Genomic DNA, 12,975 nt, shown 5'->3' on the forward strand with positions numbered 1-12,975 from the left:
CTTAATGGTGAGTTGGCTGTTTTGTAACATATTTGTTCTATACTTAGTAAATGTTAACTCTAATCTATTGGATTGTAAGTTTGACCTTCATTCAGTCCAGTTTCTCATATAACTCACAGTTTAAAGTGATTCCTGTGTTTAGTTTATTGCAGTTTTCCCAGATGGGTTGGTTTATTTTGAATCCTTTATGTGAAAACGTCTTTGTAATCAACCTTGTATGTTGATTGAATTCTAAGTTATTTCCTTAATTTGACAGCATGTTGTGTTTATTGATGTAGAGTTCTTTAGTGTATGTTCAGAACATTTCCCAGTTTATTGGTTACACAAATATCACACAACTCTTTGTTTCTCCTGTAGGGGCTTTAGAATAGACTGTATAATTAGAAAGATTAGGATATGTAATATTCTGCACTGATGCTTACTCATGAAAAAATATAGCTCTTAAGTGCCTGCCAAAGGATTCTTTGAAACTTGTTAAGTGTCTTATTTCAGTATAAAACAGGCACTGTTGATAAAAACTGCAACACTTATTTGAACTTGAGTCATTTTATATGGTGAAGAACTTGTCACATCCTGAAATTTGTTTAATAACTTTCTCAACAAGGCCAGGTTCACTATTCAGGTTATATGTTTGATATTGATGAGGGACCATTTTCAAAATTCATATTATCACCAACACTATTGAATAACTACTTTTTTTCCAGACTATTATTGAGTATTTAATTTACTCAAAGATTAAGTTCACATTGGAGCTTTAGTACAATCTGCTGTTAATTTCTAGCTATAAGTAACTTACTTATGATTCTATTTCATTTCTATGAACTAATGTAGCAGCCTTTATTCCTATACTGCTGACATGGCTCTGTTTTCTAGTCCCTGGTAAGTTAAAAATTTGTTATAGATAGTAGTGATAAGTAATTGATGACTAAATTGTGATTTCATTTAATAATTAAGTTTCTTGCATATTTCAGATTGGCTTTCTGTTTAAAGATAGAATAAATAATAATAATAAAATGTCTCAACATGTTGCCCTTTCATGAGAATATTAAAACTTGCATATTATTTCATGCTTAGTATGATTATTGTTTTATGTGTTAGAAACACATCTCATTCATGTTGGAGTTTAATTATAGTATTCAATAATCTTTTGCTCATGGATAGCTGAAAATGTGTTTTTACAGTTCCACACAATTACATGCTTTGTCTATGAAAATCTTTTTTGAAAAGTGTGCCATCTTACATTCATTGCAAGCTAAAGAGTTCTTTCAGAATTGAATTTTTCATGATAGTTTTGACTGCTTTTGTATACAGCAGGCTTTTACTTGGCTTTTCAAAGAGTAGTAGTAAACTTGCAGAATTTCTGAGGAAATAAAATTTGATGATAAATTACCAATAATTAAGTTGTTATGATGAACTCTGCATTATATTGTGCTTCTCTTAAGACTTCGTTCAAATCACATATTGGACCTTCAGTGATGGTTAACAATGTTTAAAGTGTAATATTCATTAACATAAGCTGTTTAGTTTAAAATTATAAGGACTGAGTCCTATTCCTTGGTCACAAAAAACAAATCATATTTATATAATAAAGTTAAGCAAGAGTAAGTATCTATAGCTTCTGCACATTAGTTAAATTGTTTGTTAGGTAAATAAATTGTACATAAAGGATGAAACATGGTGTTGTATAATGAAATAATACAAGTGTTGTAGATTCTCAGTTATAATATCTTCTGTTAGTTTCATGTATTCCGACATGGAATAACAATGTGAATTATTTATGGTATCATACACTAGTAGATTTTATCATTGAATTCACTCAGTGTGTAGGCTTAGATTAATATTATTATGATTAATAGCACAATATGTAGGTAATCTTATAACATATTAACTACAAGTGTCTTCAGAATAATTAGTTCTAAACATTTTTAGAAGAATTATGTTTATTTAACAAATGCAACCTTGTAAGATTTACAACAAAAACTTTTTGAACAACGGACATTGTAACATACAATTCCTCAGTTTGTTTGGCAATCTTCAAACTTTGGAATGATTTCTACTTTTGGATTGCCCATGGCTTACTCATGTGCCTGTTTGTCCCCAAGTGGCACAGCAGTATGTCTACAGATATACAGTGCTAGAAACCAGGTTTTGATACCCTTTTTGGGCAGAGCATAGATAGCTCATTCTGTAGCTTTGTGATTAACTATAAACAAGTGAAGGAACACATGCCTGTTTCATTGGCAGAACTACTTGAGTAAGATGTATATACTTAACACTTGTGGCGTAAGCAGGCAAAACCGTCGTATTTGTTATAAATGGCATGAGTAATAGGTGGAAGAACCTTATATAAAACTTCTACTCCGTTGAATTTTCTAGCCATTGTGGATAATGGAACAAATAAAATCAGGCCTAATTTGATTAATATGTTATTTTCATGGTACAAAGAAATTATCACTGAAACAGTAATGTTGTTAAAATTGTAATGATTATTAAACAAAGATTACATGAGATCTTAACATTGGTGTCACTGGTATATACGATAATTATCCTTTAAACATCACATGACTACAGTTAGTTTAAAAAAACCAATATCTGAAAAGGAATTTGTGCATGACTATTTATTTTAACTAATTATATTCATTTTGGAAATATCTAGAATAACTTCAAGTTTTTTGTGTATTCATATAAAAATATAATCATTAGAGCAGATGGATGGTGTGTTCCATCATTAGAGCAGATGGATGGTGTGTTCCATTAAGTAACAACATTTTAATTAATTTTTCTCATATATTTTTTGTACTCATATTTCTGTTAATTTCAGTACTGATGAATTAAAATATTGGTTGTAGTTTCCTCATTACCAAAGTCTCCAGCTGTAAATGTTGTTGAAACAACACATCATGGATGTTCTTTTTTGTCAGTAGTCCTGTCGCACTCCTTGTATAGATCTCTGGTCATCATATGTTCTTTTATATTCTGTTCCAATCCATGTATGGTTGTTCGACAGGATTTGATCCACATCAAGAAAGTATCAATAAGGATGGATGAGATTGTATAGAATTCATAACATGTCATGTTGAACAGCTTATAAGAAAGCATCTATAGGCCTCTTCTGGTAAATCTTCAAATATTTACAGATACATAGACCAGGAATGTCAGAATTAGTGTTTGACTGGTATAAAAAAAATCTTGCCTGGATTTATAGTTTGAGTGAGTATCCTGAACATTTCTGACTACTTTCAACAACAGTTTCTAATAAGTGCAAGACAAGATGGTATGAACCATGATGTCACACAGTTTCAGTTTAGTTCATGTGTAATGTTATCTTTATTTTTCTAGCAAAAGATATACCTAAAATATGAAGTTAAGAATGTTTGGATGGAACATTAAACAATACAGTAGATGATACAATTACAAATGAAAGCTGAAAGTTATCTGTGAAGCTTTTTGTAGTTATCATCTACACTATAGCATGTTAACTTACAAAATATAGGCTACTGTATGTATTCTCACCATAGCCCCTTGGTGTGGAGTCCTGTATGTGGTGAGGGGAACTTTCCAGGGAAGATTCTGTTCTTTCAGTTTACCTCCTCTGGGATCTGGAACATCCACCCATGTATTTTCCATGTGTGGCAACCCATGAAAGAGAGGAGAGGATCCATGTGGTTGAGGGGTCCAACCCTAACTCACCACTTTGGCCTTGAATTACTGAAGATGGGCAGTCTGGGGTAGCCCCTCTTCATTGGCTCGGCTGGTTAATCCTGGGCTAGGGTCAACCAAGTACCAGTGTTGGATGTTCTCAACAGGTGTTGTGACACATTGTATCTGAAGTTGGTGTTTGGTATAGTGCTCACAAAACCCTGGCATTGCTGCAGTGTCCTTGTTTGGCATTGCAGTGCTTCCCCTCATAGGGGCTTCATGGTGGGTGTGGGGTCAGTGGGCACTGAAATTTCCTTTTTTTATTATGGATCCTTCAAATAAAAAACTTAAATAAAATACTGAAAACACGGTCCATTGGTAAACAACCACATCTTGAAGATTCTGAGCAGCAATCTGTAACACCTGTTGTACCTCATTTTCTTATCCTACGTTCTTCTTCATGCAAACCTTTAGGGCAGATATCTCCCCTTTTCATTCAGAAGGAACTTGCTGCTCTCCAAAATCAGTAAAGAAGTTATGATCTGGTGACATATTGGTGGAAGCATCCAAATGTCAACACAGTGAACTTTGCATTCAAAGGCAATTGAGGATATATACCTATTGAGGTTATATCTCATGCTAGTTTGAATTCATCACGAGGTTATTGTTGAGAGAGGTTTGAAGAACATCTCTAAGTCAGATTCTTGCTGGTTTCTCCACTCAAGGAGTTTCTGCGAGTGGCGCATCTCCACTTGCAAAGATGGAATTACGATGCCGCACAGTATCCACATTCTGACATTTACATCACCACATCCATCTGCCACAATAAAGGCAGGTTATCTTAATTGCAGGGTATGGCCATACATTCCAAACCCTCTCTGATGTTTCCAGTGTCAGCAGTTCGGTCACTCAAAGATATATTGGGGTTCCTTGACGTGTGCTCATTGTGGTGGTAAGGACCAAGATGCCTATGAGAGTGAAATGGACCCTCATTGCATCAATTGCAATGGCTCTCACTTGTTCTACTTTTGTTCTTGCCCTAAATGCTTGTAAGAAAAAAGAGGTGCAGCATTTGAAAATGATTCATAACATTACTTATCCTAAGGCTCGAAAGTTGTTGTCCACCACTTCATCTTTGGACGTATGCTGCTGCACTTGGTTCCACTACTACATTGAAGTGCAGACAGATCTTTCTGTGCCTCCAAAAGAATTGTTGTCAAAACAAATTAAAAAGTCTTTTGACCTCCATGGTAAAAAAGCATTGATGAATCAACTTCAACACCCATTTCTGTCCCTCACATATATTCCAACAAATCCCAAGATCCACTTCCTGTGTTTCCAGGTACAGGCATTTCCTTGGACATCTCTCTCACCCCAAGATGCAAAACACTCATTCGCTTCGTCCTCTTAGTGACTGGAAATCCCTTCCAACAGCAAAGACCGCCCATTCAACCCAGTGCAGGATCCATGGATGTTGATAAACTTCCCTCAAATAAAGACAGTGAAGAAAAAAGTTGTGGTCGTAAACAGAAGGGTTCTCAACCCAATTTGCCTACATGTAAATAGAAATCACCACCTTAATACAATGGAACTGTCGAGGTTTATGTTCTAATATATCTGGATGATATCAAAACACTTATTGCTTCCTACCTTCCTGTATGTGTCTTTCCTTACAAGAAACATTTCTGAAACCTGCTGATACAGTCACCTTTCAGCAGTTTCCTTTGTACAGAAGTGACAAGCTGTGTGTGATGGACAAGTGCATGGAGGGGTGGCAATGTTGGTTGATCAGCACTTGCCCACCTGTTTTACCCACTCGACACACCCTTGGAGGACATAGCCATCCACGTCCTTGGGTCATACCATCACTGTTTGTTCTACCTGTTGCCTGAGAGGTGTATGATCAATGAGACCTTGATGCTATCATTTGAACAGTTGCTGTTTCCCTTTTTAATCCTGGGAGACTTTAATGGACATCATCCCCTCTAGGAAAGTCCTGATATTGATAGAAGGGTTGCTTCATAGAGCCGTATGCTCTCTGATCACTTTCTCTCTTTCAATACTGGTTCTTCTACTTATTTTCATCCACCTTGTCAGTCCTTTACTGCTATTGATCTCTCAATTTGCTCCCTTCACTATTCTTCCATTTTTCATGGAGGGTTGAAAGTAATCCACCAGACAGTGATCATTTTCCCATAATTTTGAGAGAGAGACTGGCTGTGGTCCATGCCACCTGACCCCTGTGCCCGTGGAAGCTGGATCACACAAACTGGCCCTCTTTCACTGCTCTTGCAGAACTCTATCCTGCCATCATCTGTAAACTATCAATAGATGACTGTGTGGCAGCAGTAACTGACTGTATTATACAAGCAGCTGCTCAATGTATTCCTGAAACCTCAACACATTTTCCACTATATAGGTCATCCATGGTGAAATCCTTTCTGCCACATGGCACGGAAGGCTAAAAACGGACTTGGGATACTCTTCTATAAATATTCTACACTCTCAAACCACATCACTTTCCATTAGTTTTGTGCACATGCTTGGTGAGTAAAGTCAAAGCCAGGAGGAATCTTGGATTCATTTCACAATCAGCATACCTTCTACCACCAGTTCCAAAGTCATATGGGACAAGATTCAAAGGTCAGTGGGCAATATAATACTGTTCCCCTCTCAATCTTGTTCTCAGATGATCAAGAAGTAACTGATCCCCTGAGTATCACCCGATACTCTAGGTGAAAGCTTTATTCGGGTATCTAGCACTTCTGCTTCTTCCTCCACCTTTTTAACCATCAAGACCTGGGCAGAGCGATCACATCTTTCATTTCTAGCTGATTGTCTCTATGACTATAATCATCCCTTTACACTGATGGAATGCAAACTTGCTCCATCGTCGGGTCTGGCAGTGCATCAGTTGGACCTGATGATGTACACTATGAAATGCTGCACCATCTCTCTCCTGCTTCTCTTGCTATTCTTCTGATTGTTTTTAACTGGATCTGGCAGGAGAATATTTTTCCTGATGTCTGGTGCCAGGCTATTGTCCTACCTTTCTCTAAGTCTTGGAAGGATACCAAAATTCCCTCAACCTACCGTCCATTTGCTTTCTCAAGAGCTGCTCTCTGTAAGACCTTAGAGAGGATGATTAATGCTCGCCTTGTTTAGTTCGTCAAGTCAAACAAACACCTCTAGCCAACCCAGTGTGGGTTCCAACAACAGCATTCTACAGTGGACCACCTGATTCGCTTGAAACGCCAATCAGAGACTTTCTCAAACAACATCTTGTATCAACATTCTTTGATCTTGAGAAGGCTTATGATACAACATGGAGATATGGCATTTTGCAAAACCTCCATATATATTGGTTACGTAGCCATTTGCCCATTTTTATTAAAAAATTTTTAATGAACAGGAGATTCTACGTTCCTGTGGGTTCGACACTTTCCCGTTCTTTTTACAGGAAATTGGAGTCCCTCAGGGCTGTGTTTTGAGTGTCACACTTTTCAGTGTAAAAATTAATGCCATCACTGAACAACTCTCTCTCTCACAGTTGAGAATGGGCTCTATGTCAAAGACTTTCACATCTTATGTCAGTTATCAAACATGGGGTATATTGAGCAGCAGCTACAGACTGCCCTCAATCATTTACTGAAGTGGACCACAGCAAATGGTTTTAACTTCTCTCTCTCTTAAACCATTTGCATGCACTTTTGCTGCCAACAGCGATTTATCCTGATCCTGAACTCCGTATCGGTGAAGTTGTGCTGCTTATGGTCCCTGAGACAAAGTACTTGGACCTTATCTTTGACCGTAAGCTGACCTTTTAACCACACATAAAGCAGCTATGGGTCAAATGTACAAGAGCACTGAACATCCTTTGTGTCCTCTCTTCCACCACTTGGGAGCAAATTGATGTTCTGTGCTAAAGATATATCGCGCTCTTATTTGATCGAAACTCAACTATGGATCACTGATCTCTGACAGAATCTCAGCCTTAAAGATGATGACCCCATTCATCATCAAGAACTTCAGCTCTATACTGGGGCTTTCTGCACTTCCCCAGTTCAGAGCTGAAGTTCTTGATGAACTTCAATGAACTATGAGCTTCTTTGCACCTCTGTCCTTTGCAACTGTCTTTACTATCTGCTTTGAAACTTCATTCCTCACCAAAGCATTCCATCTGGGGTTGTGTTTTCCTTCTTTGTTGGGCCAATTATTTTTCAGAACAGATAATCTGCCATTGCTCTTTTTGGCCTTTGTATCCAGGTGCAGTTGGATGAATTGGGGCTGTCCTTGGATAACATTCCTGTATTCACTGGTCAGCCCATCCCAGCATGGCTTCTTACAGTCTCCAAATCTTTAACCTATCTTTAAGTCATCTGAAAAAATCAGACATTTCAAATTGGAAATACTGTCTGTTATTTGCTGAACATCTTTCGAACCATCCTTTCATTCCTATTTATACAGATGGTTCGAAATCAGGTGACTGTGTGGGCTCTGCCATGGTTTGTCGTGGTTACTAACTCTCAACAACAGCACCATTTTAAACATGTTCTGTCCCAAGGTTTGTCCATAAGTTAGACGGTGTTATTGGTGATGGTGACACTGTCCACGGCCATTAATCTTTTTAATGCTATTTAAGTTTTTCATTTTTACATTAGACCTTTTTTAATGTGATTCCCTTTTAAGAATCAAAGTATATCTAGTTCAATTTGAAATTGGAAAATGGCTGTAATGTTAAATAACTTAGAACCAGGACTGGAAAGGCTAACTTCAAGTGACTAACACTGCTGTTTGAACTACCTGTTAGTCATCCTGGCAAGTTATTATTAAAATTTTGCTACAAGTCTTTTAAAACTTTTATTTCTTTACTTTTTTGAAAATGGCCATAATGTCAAGTAACTTGGAACCAGGACTGGAAAGGCCAACTTCAGGTGACTGATGGTGGTTTATGTACTTTCCTGTTAGTCTTCCTGGTGAGTTATAATAATTACAATTATGCTACAGAAAGTCCTTTACAACTTGTGTTACTGTAGTTTTGTTCTGACATTGTAGACTAGATGTAAACATTGGTTTTATGATATTTATTTATTTTTTTAACTTTTCGGTTTGTTTTACCTTAATTTCCTTTTATGAATTTTACTAAATTTACTTTAACCTTTTACTGGATGTTTGGTGTAGATAGTTTAGTTGTGCTATAATATACCAAATCAACCAACCAAGCAACTCATCACAGCCATTGTGTACAATATAGCATGTGCCTACAAAGTATAGGCTACTGTATGTATTCTTACCATAGCCATTGTGTACAATATAGCATGTGCCTACAAAGTATAGGCTACTGTATGTATTCTTACCATAGCCATTGTGTACACTGTAGCATATGCGTGCAAAAGTATTGGCTACTGTGTGTATCTCACCATTGCTATTGTGCAGGCTATAGCATATGGCTGTGAAGTTTAGGCTACTGTATGCATTCTGCAAGAGGAACAAATTCAAACATCTGTCTGTTTTTTTAAGTTTTTCCTCAATTAGTAATGAGCACTGATTTAGTGGTCATGAAATTAGTTTCAAGATATAAATCTTCCAACTGTTTATTGATTGGTTATTATTAACTTTGATGCTGGTAATAAAACAAAGTAATATTTGCTGACTGTCCTTACACAATACACCCATACTGTGAAGGCAATGTGTGCACTTTAAAATGACACTTAAGTTGGAATTATATGTTTATGTATGTACTTTACATCATCTACAGAGGCCTGGTAATAAAACACACTGAGAGAGAGTACAAGACTTCTGAGTGCACTTGCACTATCAGAAAAGTTAGCACAATTGATGGACAGAGTTTACCTCAAGTATTTCAATCAAACACTTATATACTTCCCATTGAGATTAGTGTGTGGATTTCTCACCTAAATAGTAGTGAAGTGAAACAATGACTCTCCTGGCAATGACTTCCATATCCTAACACTTCAAATTATGATGAGCAACAGCTAGCTACAGTTGAAACTAGTTATACAAAACTGTAGAAATGTTTGGAAGATGACATTTATATTGATACAATAATTTACTATATTTACTATTACAAATCACAGTTACCAGCTTTGAAAGTCTGTGAGATAGGTGTCATTTCTGTTCTAGAATGTCAGTTGTGTCACAATACCAAATGGTGGTAACCATGAACTGACTACATGTAGTGAATCAGTCAATAATCGTCTTACAAAGAAAAATTTGAAATAGATTATTCAAAATTTGGTGTCAATTCTTTGACTCCTATATTCATTCTTGTTAATGGGCAGAGGTAAAAGTTAGTTTGTTATTAGCAGACATAAGAGTTGAATAACTTGGTTTATAAGGCAGTTAAAGGTTTTTGTACATTATAAAATTAAAAGGTCAGTAACTTATTAACCAGCGTTGCTGATTCTCCCCTAGTATTTAATGTTAGTCTCTGTCACTATGATTGTTTCCCCTAGTATTTAATGTGAGTCTCTGTCACTATTATTGCTTCCACTAGTATTTAATGTTAGTCTCTGTCACTATGATTGTTTCCCCTAGTATTTAATGTGAGTCACTGTCACTATGATCACTTCCACTAGTATTTAATGTTAGTCTCTGTCACTATGATTGTTTCCCCTAGTATTTAATGTGAGTCTCTGTCACTATGATTGCTTCCACTAGTATTTAATGTGAGTCTCTGTCACTATGATCACTTCCACTAGTATTTAATGTGAGTCACTGTCACTATGATTGCTTCCACTAGTATTTAATGTGTCTCTGTCACTATGATTGCTTCCACTAGTATTTAATGTGAGTCTCTGTCACTATTATTGCTTCCACTAGTATTTAATGTGAGTCTCTGTCACTATGATCGCTTCCACTAGTATTTAATGTGAGTCACTGTCACTATGATCACTTCCACTAGTATTTAATGTGAGTCTCTGTCACTATGATTGCTTCCACTAGTATTTAATGTGAGTCTCTGTCACTATGATTGCTTCCACTAGTATTTAATGTGAGTCTCTGTCACTATGATCACTTCCACTAGTATTTAATGTGAGTCACTGTCACTATGATTGCTTCCACTAGTATTTAATGTGAGTCACTGTCACTATTATTGCTTCCACTAGTATTTAATGTGAGTCACTGTCACTATGATTGCTTCCACTAGTATTTAATGTGAGTCACTGTCACTATAATTGTTTCCCCTAGTATTTAATGTTAGTCTCTGTCACTATGATTGTTTCCCCTAGTATTTAATGTGAGTCTCTGTCACTATAATTGTTTCCCCTAGTATTTAATGTTAGTCTCTGTCACTATGATTGTTTCCCCTAGTATTTAATGTGAGTCTCTGTCACTATTATTGCTTCCACTAGTATTTAATGTTAGTCTCTGTCACTATGATTGTTTCCACTAGTATTTAATGTGAGTCTCTGTCACTATGATCGCTTCCACTAGTATTTAATGTGAGTCTCTGTCACTATGATCGCTTCCACTAGTATTTAATGTGAGTCTCTGTCACTATGATCGCTTCCACTAGTATTTAATGTGAGTCTCTGTCACTATGATCGCTTCCACTAGTATTTAATGTGAGTCTCTGTCACTATGATCACTTCCACTAGTATTTAATGTGAGTCTCTGTCACTATGATTGCTTCCACTAGTATTTAATGTGAGTCACTGTCACTATGATTGCTTCCACTAGTATTTAATGTGAGTCTCTGTCACTATAATTGCTTCCACTAGTATTTAATGTTAGTCTCTGTCACTATGATTGCTTCCACTAGTATTTAATGTGAGTCTCTGTCACTATGATCGCTTCCACTAGTATTTAATGTGAGTTACTGTCACTATGATTGCTTCCACTAGTATTTAATCTGAGTCTCTGTCACTATGATCACTTCCACTAGTATTTAATGTGAGTCACTGTCACTATGATTGCTTCCACTAGTATTTAATGTGAGTCTCTGTCACTATAATTGCTTCCACTAGTATTTAATGTGAGTCTCTGTCACTATGATTGCTTCCACTAGTATTTAATGTGAGTCTCTGTCACTATGATCGCTTCCACTAGTATTTAATGTGAGTTACTGTCACTATGATTGCTTCCACTAGTATTTAATGTGAGTCTCTGTCACTATGATCACTTCCACTAGTATTTAATGTGAGTCACTGTCACTATGATTGCTTCCACTAGTATTTAATGTGAGTCACTGTCACTATTATTGCTTCCACTAGTATTTAATGTGAGTCACTGTCACTATGATTGCTTCCACTAGTATTTAATGTGAGTCTCTGTCACTATGATCGCTTCCACTAGTATTTAATGTGAGTCTCTGTCACTATGATCGCTTCCACTAGTATTTAATGTGAGTCTCTGTCACTATGATTGTTTCCACTAGTATTTAATTTGAGTCACTGTCACTATGATTGCTTCCACTAGTATTTAATGTTAGTCTCTGTCACTATTATTGCTTCCACTAGTATTTAATGTGAGTCTCTGTTACTATGATCGCTTCCACTAGTATTTAATGTGAGTTACTGTCACTATGATTGCTTCCACTAGTATTTAATGTGTCTCTGTCACTATGATTGCTTCCACTAGTATTTAATGTGAGTCTCTGTCACTATTATTGCTTCCACTAGTATTTAATGTGAGTCTCTGTCACTATTATTGCTTCCACTAGTATTTAATGTGAGTCTCTGTCACTATTATTGCTTCCACTAGTATTTAATGTGAGTCTCTGTCACTATTATTGCTTCCACTAGTATTTAATGTTAGTCTCTGTCACTATTATTGCTTCCACTAGTATTTAATGTGAGTCACTGTCACTATGATTGCTTCCACTAGTATTTAATGTGAGTCTCTGTCACTATTATTGCTTCCACTAGTATTTAATGTGAGTCTCTGTCACTATGATCGCTTCCACTAGTATTTAATGTGAGTCACTGTCACTATGATTGCTTCCACTAGTATTTAATGTGAGTCACTGTCACTATTATTGCTTCCACTAGTATTTAATGTGAGTCACTGTCACTATTATTGCTTCCACTAGTATTTAATGTGAGTCTCTGTCACTATGATCGCTTCCACTAGTATTTAATGTGAGTCTCTGTCACTATGATTGCTTCCACTAGTATTTAATGTGTCTCTGTCACTATGATTGCTTCCACTAGTATTTAATGTTAGTCTCTGTCACTATTATTGCTTCCACTAGTATTTAATGTGAGTCACTGTCACTATTATTGCTTCCACTAGTATTTAATGTGAGTCACTGTCACTATGATTGCTTCCACTAGTATTTAATGTTAGTCTCTGTCACTATGATTGCTTCCA

The sequence above is a fragment of the Tachypleus tridentatus genome, chromosome 13 (assembly GCF_004210375.1).
Source record: "Tachypleus tridentatus isolate NWPU-2018 chromosome 13, ASM421037v1, whole genome shotgun sequence".
Lineage (NCBI taxonomy): Eukaryota > Metazoa > Arthropoda > Merostomata > Xiphosura > Limulidae > Tachypleus > Tachypleus tridentatus.